Raw genomic sequence first — 6,000 nt, 5'->3', positions numbered from 1 at the left:
GACAAAAGGGAGATAAAATTTGTTTTGACCCTAGAACTGGTGTAGTATACACGGTGTTAGAATGTATATGTAAAAAATATAAGAATAAAAAAAATGAAAATATATGTAAATGTAAAAATAATGTATAGACAATGTAGAGAAAATATAAAGAACAAAATGTGTAAAAAATAATAAAATAAAAATGGGCATGTAATGTGATGATATTGTCAAAAAGGTAAAAGAAAATGCTTGCAAGTGTATGAAAAATATTTATAGGGGAGTAAAAAAAATGTATGCAAATTTAAAGAAAAAGTAGAGAAAATGTATGAAGAAAATGTAGAGACAATGTATGAATAAATATAAACAAAATGCATGAACAAATATAAAGACAAATACATGAATAAATATAAAGACAATGCATGAATAAATGTAAAGATAAATGCATGAATAAATATAAAGACAATATATGTAATGCATATAAAAATATAAAGGCTATGCATATAATGAATGTAAAGACAAGGTATATAAAAGCGTAAAGACAATGTATGAAAAAAGAAGAGAAAAAAAATAAAATAAAAGAGAGGAGGAAGATGCTAGTCTTCCTATGAAAAGAAAATATGGAGAGTGTAGAGAGAAGAAAAATATATGTGAGGTAGTGTGAAGTGGTGGGTGGAGCCCGGCGGTGGATCGTCGGGGGTAGTTGGCGGCTCTTTTGGTGAGTAAGAAGAAGGAAGAAGATGTTTAGGGGGTTTTCTTGGGAGGAAGAGGGCAAAAATTTGAAATTAGAGTGTGTTGTGTGTGTGTAGAAGATGATGATAATAAAATTGAACCCTTCAACTTATTTTATAAAACGAAATGACCCATCTTATGGTCCAAAGAATAATGGTCTTCCCCCTCTTGTCCCCTTTACCCCTTTTAACTCATGTGTAAGAATTTATTAACCAATGGATGAAGAATCCAACCCATCACTTTAAATGTCATCTTTTAAAAAGTGACAAGACCTTGACTTGATCGAACTGTTGCTCTGCGTTGAAGAATTAATTGCTCCGATTTTCTCTACATCGATGGACTGTACTAAAATATAGTTAACTAATACATGTATAAATAATAATGTAAGTATAAAATATAAATATTAATGTATAAGATACAAAAATGTACTGCTATAAAATAAAGAAATAATTATTAATTGCACAAAATGATTGTATTACGCTATACATGGGCAAAAATAATGATTCTTGAAAAATGTCAATAAATTGATAAAACTCCTAAAATGAGGATAATTATCAATAAATCATCAAAAAATGTAAAAATGTGTAAAAAGCTATTTCGTGCTCTTTAACGAATCAGGACCACCCGAAACGTTAATTTCAAACATGGCGAGCCAAAATTGGGTGTCAACAGCTTGTCCCTCTTCGATCGGAGACGATGAAAGAATTTTCGGACGAAGACGTTGACGTGTAGCCTATTTTGGCTCGGCAAAGAATTACTAAAAGGATATGTACGGAGAAAGAAGCCAGACGTTGATAGAGCTTTGATAATACTCTCCGTCCGTCGGCAGGGTTGTGATAAAAAGAAAAATGATAAAAACGGAAGGATTGTTCAGGGCCAAAAAACATTCGATACTTAGGGAGTTATGAGAATTATGTTGTATTACATTTTGATGAATAATTATTTCTAACTAAAAATTACTTAAGAAATTAATTTCTTAACTAAAAATTTATATTAAACAGCTAATTTATTTAACGAAAAATTATGTTAACTAAGTAATCATTTATGGGGACACTATATTAACTAACTAATTACTAATTAACAATTGATAACTAATTATTCTTCTAACTACAATTAAAGTAATAACGAACTAATTCATGTAACGGGAAATTATATTAACTAACTAATTAAATAATCAACATATAAAATTAAACTAATTAGCACATTAACAATTAACATAAGATAAAAAAATTCACCAATAAATAAATTAAGAATTAGATAATTCACAAATAATAGGAGATTGCTATATATTTTTCAAATTAAATAATTAGTAAACAATCGGAAAGGGTCTATTGGAAACAAATTTCTCTGCCACAAGTAGAGGTAAGGTCATAGACACTCTACCTTCCCCAGACTCCACTTGACTGGGATTGCACTGGGTATGTCGTTGTTATTGTTGTTTTTTAACAAATAAATAAATTAACAAAAAAAATTAAACAAAACACTGGCAGTAGCGAACTGCCAGTGTCAAGTCCGGAAAAAATATAAATTAAGCAAAAACAAATGCGGAAAATGATTTTTTTCGAAATTCAAGACTATGAAATATTAATCATGCTTAAGATTATAATGTATTTAACAAAATAATTAGAAAGTTCATAGTAAAATACCTTGATTGAAACTTGTTGTAGGTTGTTTCAATTGAGTTGTATGTCGCTTTGTTCAGAAATTCAAGCTTCGTTTCTTGACTTGAATATACCGAAAATCTTTACTTTCGGGATGAAATTTGAATCCAAAACGGTGTTATTTTGAGGTGGGACTGGAGTTTTTTGGCATTTAATGGCGGTTTGAATTTTTTTTATGCAAAGTGGGGGATTAGTGGTAGGGAACCGAATGGTCATTTTAGTTCCACCTTTAACGTAACAATGTGTCGTGTTAAATGAGTTAACCGTGCCGTTACGCTTAGCTCCTTTAACACGACAATTTGTTGCGTAAAATGTACTTTTATACTTTTTTTTTTGTTGGGGCATTTTGTTTCCTTTGGTTTTTTCTTGGGTCATTTAGGTTCCAGACTTTCAATTTGGAACTTCTCAACTGGGTCATTTGCACTTTTTCTCTATTTTGTGTTGATCTTAATTTTTGGGGAAACTTACATAAGCAACTACCTTTTATAAGCTAACAATATATCACTATAAGTTTGCAATTTACAAACAATAGCTACATTTTATGTTATTTCGGCTGTATTTTCATATTTTTAAATACAGCGAAATACGTGTATCATAAAAACGGAGTGGAGTAAATTCTTTAAATACACGAAGGAGTTTCGGCTGTATTTTCGTGTTTTAAATACAACAAAATACATGTATTATAAAAATAAAGTGGAGTAAATCCTTTAAATAACGAAGGAGTTGTGTATTTCATTGTATTTATATACTGATAATCCTTTTGGTTTGACTGTATTTAAATATATTCGAGTTCAGATCAGTAACGTCGCCACTTGACGTCGCATCAGTGGAATGTATTCGACTGTATTTGAATGTATTTATACTCACAAAATGACGAAAATGAAGAATACAGTCAAATCTGATCATAACTCCGGCGAAAATGTAAAATACGCTGTATTTAAAAAGGAAGAATACAATAACACCGGTCGGATCTCTGATGAAATACAGAAATACAAGCGAATACGAAAAAGTACACTCTATTCAAAAAAATACAAGCGAAATACAAAATACCACTGTATTTACACCAAAAACAAAAAAAGATGAATACATTCAAATTCTTTTAAAAAATTCTCACTGTATTCGGGTGTATTTGACTATTCAAATACAGATATTCTCCTTCGAAATACAAGCGAATATAAGAAAATCACTCTATACAAAAAAAAAAAAAAAAAATACAAGCGAAATACATAAATACCAGTGTATTTACACAGAAAAAAGATGAATACATTCAAATGCTTTTAAAAGCTACGGATCTGACAATGAATGTAAAGGGGTAGCCTCATTATAGATCATATATACACTCGAGAAGCCATCGGAAAACTCAGATCTAAGATGAGGAGCCATCAGAAAACTCAGATCTGAGATGAGGGAGCCATCAGAAAACTCCATCTCCATCGGAACGATGCTCGGGATACGAAGGAGAAAGAGATGAAGTGAATACTTGATTTTGACAAGGAAAGGAAGGATGAGAAGCATCGAGGAGATGGCTGAAGAGGCAGATGCATATAGAAAACTTTTCTAGTGAAGAGGAGGCATACATGATCTAACATTTGGATTTCTTAAAAACTATGTGATAACATTCTGCTTTCCCAGGAAGGAATTCCCATATGAGAAGGGAAGTTTATTAATTAAAAAAAATGAAAAAAGAATCTCATCGAACACTCGTACGAGGAGCCACGAGCTCGTGGTGTTGGTGGTGGAAATGGAGGAGGGAGGGAGGGTTAGGGGAAACGAGATATGGGGTAAGAGAGGGAAACACAGAGAGAGAAGAGAGGGGTGAGGGAGAAGATAGATTTGGTAGGTGAGAGAACAAGTCATTTTGTGTGGTTTAACCGTCACCTTATAGACACTACTAAAAATCCCGATTTTACCGAGGGACGCCATCAAGACTAGGCTTGTGGGTAATTTGACCCTTGGTAAATAATACCGAGGGACACTCTCGGCAAATACCGATGGAGACCCTCACACATCCCCGGTACTTCCCTTCCCTCACATTCATGCAAAATTAAATATACTGAGGGACGACCCTCGGTACTTATGAAATATATATAATATTGATATATTATTTACTGAGGGACATACATCGGTATATTAATGTTAATTAAATTAAAATTTTAAATACACCGAGGGACAACCCTCGATAAATAAAATATTTAACAATTATATTTTTCATTTTACTGAGGAATGTCCATCGGTAAGCTAAATGAAAAGTACTTTGATATTTGAAAATAATGAGGACGTCCCTCGGCAACCCGAAAATCGATATTTGCAATTACACTTGTTACCGAGGGACTCTATCGGTAAGTCCCTCATTATTTCTAGTATTATTTTGGCAAGCAATGCCTATTTTTTCTACAACACCTGCTATATTCTTATTCAATAGAAACTGAAACACAACCAATAATAGCCATCAAAACAATAATAAAAATACTCCGAAATAATTCATACATTAAAATTAAGCCAACAAACATCGTACGAATCTAACCAACTTCGACGTTATGCAAAAATATATCACAAGCATCCCACTAAACTTCAAACAAGCCAAAGTAACATAAGTTGGAACAAAAATAATAATTTTTTTTTTTGGTGAACTAAGTTGTTATATTCATATTCAAAAGCATCAAGCAGATGCAAACTTTACAAAGAAAAGGCTAAAAACTCCAGACACTACAAAAGAAAACTAGTAAGAGCTGGGAGTTTAAAACCATGAGCAAAAGACTCAAGGCTACTAAGCCACTGAGTGGGAGCCAATGAAATCTAAAAGGGGGATAATATCATTCACAGGGGATAGATTGCTCCAACTAAAAAGGTTAACTAAACACTTTGATTTTAGAGAACAATTAGGAGTTGAAGTCCCATCAAAGATCTGTTGTTCCTTCTCTGTCCATAAACACCAAAAAACACATGCAGGTATCATTTACCAGATCTTGTTGATGGTTTTGTTCACTTTCCATAAGCTCCAACTTTCAACTGCTCCTTTTAAGCTATATGGGATTGTCCAACCGATTCCAAAAATTGTTGTAAACATGTGCTAGAGATCCGTCGCAACGGTGGCAATGCAAAAAAAATATGTCAACTGACTCTTGACTCTTTTTGGCACACATAGCATCTGTTCACCAAATGGACAAACAAAAATAAGAACTGACCTCTAATACTCCATTTCAGTCTCTCCATACTCTCTATTCTCCTGATCCTCATCATCTCCATGCTCCTGATCCTCCTCATCCTCTCCATCATCATGATCAGGGCTCGGGGGTGGAGAACGGGGCAACTTGATGAGGTTACACACTTGGGCCTTGAGTTCTTTGACGTCTGACTCAAGCACTATCCTACGTCGCTCCTCCTTCAATCTTTTAGCTCATATTTCCTAGCAAGTTATGTCTCGCATCTCCTCGAGCCGCTCATTTGACACTAAAAAACTCCCTATACCTTGCAATCCAACCGGATGCGGTGAAAGTTCTTCTCGGAGCAAGACATAGCTTTATTTACACCACCAACCACGTCTATGGGAGAGAGCTTGTTAAGGCGATGGCGTGATTGGATTGCCTTGATAAGGCAATTCCTAATGAGATCCTCCAATGCATAGACTTTG

This window comes from Lycium ferocissimum, chromosome 4 (assembly GCF_029784015.1).
Source record: "Lycium ferocissimum isolate CSIRO_LF1 chromosome 4, AGI_CSIRO_Lferr_CH_V1, whole genome shotgun sequence".
NCBI classification, from domain to species: domain Eukaryota; kingdom Viridiplantae; phylum Streptophyta; class Magnoliopsida; order Solanales; family Solanaceae; genus Lycium; species Lycium ferocissimum.
Note: the sequence above shows the minus strand (reverse complement) of the source record.